The sequence below is a fragment of the Hakea prostrata genome, chromosome 2 (genome assembly GCF_041222555.1).
Source record: "Hakea prostrata isolate BN-2017 chromosome 2, UWA_Hpros_2, whole genome shotgun sequence".
Classification (NCBI taxonomy): domain Eukaryota; kingdom Viridiplantae; phylum Streptophyta; class Magnoliopsida; order Proteales; family Proteaceae; genus Hakea; species Hakea prostrata.
In genome coordinates, this window is record NC_142601.1 from 53,413,129 (window position 1) to 53,418,580 (window position 5,452).

Genomic DNA, 5,452 nt, shown 5'->3' on the forward strand with positions numbered 1-5,452 from the left:
ATCTAAGATTGTGACACGTGGCCATCAATAATCCAACAATCACAATCAAAATGCATTAAAAATAAATCTAATGAATTCCTAAAATTTCTCCCAATTTCATCTCTCCTCTTTTTTTTTTAAGCTTAATTTTAAGGATTTATTAGATTCAGTTCCTAATTGGGTTTTAATTATAACCATTAGATTATTAGTTCCTAATTGGGTTTTAATTATAACCATTAGATTATTGATTGTCACGTGCCACAATCCTAGACATGAATTACAGAAAATTGCAATGAGTGAGAATTGTAGAGGATGTGAAACCAACACAATAATATCTCATAACTACAGTAAATGGGTTTTTTACGAAGAAAAAGAATCCAACTGGGCCTTCTTTTTTTTTTTTTTTTTTGCTGGGGTTGTGGAAACAAACATTTATTAGCTTTAGATTCCTATTTTCCTTGTTTTCTTCTATATTATGTAGATAAACTTAAAAACAAAAAGCTGAAGATATTTATCTTGTTGATTTAATAAGAAGTGACGGTCCTTGCATGGAGATGGCAATATCTTATATAGAGACTGCACAGGTATGAGATTTAAATTTGAATCTGCATCACTCCATACTTTGTACCTTCTTTTCTTTCACTCATTGTCAAGCAAGGAAATGGCGCCTCATGCATCATTTCAATGTTTGAAATTGACCTCTTGATATTGACTTAGAAAGCAACCCTAACCCATTAAAAACAAATAAAAATAAAAACAAAAACAAAATAAAAACCAAAAAAATAATAAACGAATAAACAAGCAACTGATTTAACTCAGATTTAACTCATCAATCAATTGTTGGATTTAATTAAAAAATAAATGTGTATATAGTGCAGAGACTTCATTCCTTGTATGAAGTGGCACCGCCGAGGAGGCCACCACCCCCTTTTAAATTTGATTATTTTTTTTTCTTATTTTTCTCACTTTGCATGTGAAATATTATTATTTACCTCCTCCAATGTTAAAATAAATTTTAAGATTTAAATGAATAACATATATGTTATTCTCAATCATTATCATTAAACTCCTAATTTCAAGGAACAAAAAGTTAAATTTAAATTAGAAACGGATTAATTGTCCATAAATTTCTCCCTATTTATTTTCTTATATTTCTATTCTTGTTTATTCTCATTTATTCTCCTTGAGTCTCCTCTTTTATTTCTTATTTTTTCTCTTCTTTCCTCACACTTCTCACAAATGGCTCAGGTAATTAGGAAAAATTTGGAAAAACAGTAGACCGTTGGAGTTCTCCTAAATTTCTCTCAATTGTTCTAGTATTCTTTTTAGAAAATCTTGGAAAACCAAGAAGGAATGAACCAATTGATTTTTTTCCAATTTAATTACTAAACTAATTGTTTTTTCATACTTATTATTTGCCCCCTCCCCTCTTTCAATTGGATTATTTTCTTTATTTTTTATTTTATTTTTCTCACTCGGCATGTGAAATTTTATTATTTGTCTCCCCCCAATATTAAAAATAATTTTTAAAAACAAAAAATGAAAGATAAAGATGTTATTCTTAATCATTATCCACTAGCTACCATTAAACTCCTAGTTTAAGGAACAAAAAGTTAAATCTTAATTAGAAATCAACTTATTATCCATAAATTTTTCCTTATTTATTCTCTCATATTTTTATATATTCTCCCTTTATTCTCCTCTTTTAATTCCTTTTTTTCCTCTCCTTCTTTCCTCACACTTCTCACAAATGGCTCAGTAGTTATATGGCCTTCGACAACTCTTTTAATCCTACTATATATGGCCTTCCAGGTTATTTCTCTGGTGACCCAAAAGTAATAAGCAATGTCGTCTACCACTAGTGATATCGAGAAAGGAAATACAGAAGGCGATGAGCTTTTTGGGTTCTGTTTATTTGATTATATAAGACCCACTGTACAGAAGGTAGGTACTTCTTTGCTTTAAAGTAGATGATCAACGACATATCGTTTACTATTAGGAACTGTGTTTTTATGCATTGTGATCGATCAATCGGTTTTATTCAGGTTCTAGCAGAGTTGATTGGAACTTATTTTCTGATATTCGCCGGATGTGGGGCTGTAGTAGTGAACAAGATATATGGGTCAGTCTAATTTCCCGGTGTTTGCATAACTTGGGGTCTAGCAGTTATGGTCTTGAGTTACTCCGTTGGTCATATATCTGGTGCCCACTTTAATCCGGCAGTCACCATTGCTCTTGCTCTCTTCCACCAATTCTCTTGGTTTCAGGTCAGGCTTTTTCATTCTATTTATTTTGTTTCTCTTTTGTGCGAAATATTATCAACAAAAGAAAAACCTTCTCATTGCTATTTAGAATTAGAAATTCAGTTGTTCATGTACATTGTGTTGTTTTGTGAAGCCTGGCCTCATCTCAATCCAGGAAGTCTCGATCTGATAAAGACTGGTTTTTTAAATTTCTTCATTAAGATAGTTGGAAGTTCTGATTGTTGTTAGTTTAGGAATTTTAACTGAACCACGTAACTCTTTGGAGTTCTGCAGCAAATTGATCAATTGATGGACTATCTTTTAGAACGCAAGCATTTGTATTCAATTTTTGTTAATGAATATTAATGTTATGCAACACTACTTCTGCAGGTGCCTTCCTACATTGTGGCTCAACTCCTAGGGTCAATTTTTGCTAGTGGTACTTTGCGCTTAATGTTCGATGTCGGAGCTGAGAATTTCTTTGGAACTGTTCCAGTGGGTTCTGATTTTCAATCTCTAGTCATTGAGATTGTTATCTCTTTCCTTTTAATGTTTGTCATCTCTGGCTCTTCCCAAGATAAAAGAGCGGTAATTCCTTCCCTTAACCTATAACTAAGTTCTTCGTTTGTCACTCAAGCGTTTCTTCCATGCAGAAATATAGTAAATTTCTATATATAACCTTTTCTTTGTTTCCAGATTAGAGATCTTGGTGGAATAGCTTCTGGAATGACAGTACTGTTCAATGTGTTGGTTGCTGGGTAAACTTTCTTGTACACTATTTTATGGATGCCCAGATTTTAAATGTTTGTTTTCTTCCCCTTTTTTACGGAAGTTGCTGATTTGCAGGCCTGTTTCTGGAGCTTCTATGAACCCTGCTAGGAGCATTGGTCCTGCTCTTGTAATGCACATTTATAAAGCACTCTGGGTTTACATATTGGGACCAATCTGTGGCACTACACTTGGAGCTTTGGCCTATTATCTTATTAGCTTCACAGGCAAACCACTGAGAAGATAACTAACAGCAATTCATTCCTCAAGAGGGTATGAATGAAACAGTGAACACAATTGATTACCACCTGATGTAATCTTCTTTTTTCTTTTTCTTTTTTCCTTTTTTTTCCCCTTCTTTTTCTGGATGAGTCTTCTAACATTCTGAGTCAACACTAGAATAGCAATCTCCAGTTCAATTGGTTGGAAGAAAAATGAAAATATATTGATGTAAAGTGAAATTTCTTTTCCAGTGAAAATAATTTAGTCAAGTGTTTAGTTGTTAGGGTATTATTTTTCTCAAGTAGAATAATTTTTCCATATCAAATGAAATTGTAATACTAAGAGTTTTTCCACAGGTGATTCACTTTAATGGGGGTGAAAGTTTGGGATTGATCATGTTACGTCATTCAAATTTTGAATGTAATATGAGCATAATGCCCTTAGAGAGTGTAATTAATGAACAAATTATTCTCCCATACCCAATCTTTAAGTGGGTGAAACATAATTAAGTAAAAAATTTTTTGAGTAACACACTACAATTGGAGCATTAAGGATGCTCTATTTGCGACAATTATCAATCCAGGGTCTACATTACATCTAATGGTCCATGTATTCTCATTATTCATTTACTCCTATATAAACCGTACTGTTATTCAGGCTCTGAGACACCTCGCATCCAAAGTCTCTCTTCAAATTGTTTAACTGCCATGGACTGTTATGTTTTTGGGTTCCTTTGAGATGGGTGTTTGAGAATTTGGTTTTTCTCTGTTGAGCCGGACCGGTCAATAATCGGTTTGATCCACTTAAATGAAGCAAATATCACATGGTGTTAATCAAAGGTCAAAATTCATTTTGATGACATGGCTTAATCCTGAGTGTTTGCATTCGCAGCTCAGTGCTAAATGCACAACACTAAAGCGGGCGATCCCTCGTAGATACATAAACAATAGACATTTTTTAAATTTAACCGTTCACGAAAAAGAGTAGTTACCTAGTATACCTGGTAGCGTAGCGCACATATCGGAAACATCGCCTGAACAGTGTGAAGGGGAGCTTTCTACACATTTGGTGACGCATCAGTAATCAAAATACGAGAGATTTCCCGGAGCATGAAGTGATGGTCTAGAGATACTGTCCCTTTAATAAAATTGATCCATGCATCCACCCTTTCCTTGTAAAACTCGGATTTTTATTTGCAGCAGCCACTGGCTGATGCTAACGATGCAGATCACGTCACTTAAGTAAAATTTGATCGAACGGTTGAGAATCAATTGGTAGGGTTTACTTGTAAATATTAATTTTAATTTTAGGATTTAAAGTTTACTAATTCACAAAATGGTGTACTTCATATACTGGACTCCGAAAATCTCTCTCTCCTCGGGTTCCTACCAAAATCTATCTCTCATTCTTCTCAGGTTGCTAAAATAGCATTAAGGAGCTAAAACTGCTCAAAGAACAGTACCTGCACCACCGACCGTGGAAGTCGCTGGAAAAAAAAGAATCCTTTAATTCAATTTTTAGATGTTCAAATCGAAAGACGATTCTAAGGTAAATGGGGAAAGAAACGAAAACCAGGAAATACTCTTAAATAAAGAGATAAAAAAAATGCCAGATTTAGAAGCTTAACTAACCAAGTAAATGGGCATGGCAGGTGCTGAGGCGAGGCGACTCTTCTTGTTGTTCTTCTTTGAGTCTTCTTTCGATATGGGTTTCTGTAACTTGAAATGCGGAGCATCCATGGATCTGATCTTCTTTTGCTTGTGCTTTCCTGCTTCCTCCAGAACCTTTTGATTGTTTCATGTTCAGTTTAAAAGGGGAAATTAAGGTAGGGGAGAAGGGAGATCAGTAACACAGGAAATGGAACTAAGAAATCCGGACGCTATGCTGTCACGGTAAAAGAGAAGGAAGAAGAAGATTTAAGTTGATGTCGACTCACTCGACAAAGTAAATTTTTTACTGACTCAAGGTTCCTGCAGGGCCAAAGAAAAAGAAGAAAAGAAAGAAATGGGGATTCGGTAGTGGGGTAGACGAGGGATATAATTTTGTAAATTGATAAACTTTCAATTCTTCAAATAAAAAAATAAAAAATAATATTTACAAATAAGCCCCTTATTTGATTTTCAACCATTCGATGTAATTTTGATTATGTGGCGCGATCTCCACCATTCGCAGCAGCCAGCAGCAGCTGCTGCAAATAAAAATCCGTAATACTCTGGTTTTGTGTTTGCTCCGGTACGTTG

General features: G+C 34.3%; 1 pseudogene; it reads left to right on the forward strand.

Moving 5' to 3' along the window:
- Positions 1-1,824: 1,824 nt before the first annotated feature.
- LOC149024881 (putative aquaporin NIP-type) lies at positions 1,825-3,269 on the forward strand (annotated as a pseudogene).
- The last annotated feature ends 2,183 nt before the right edge of the window (positions 3,270-5,452 follow it).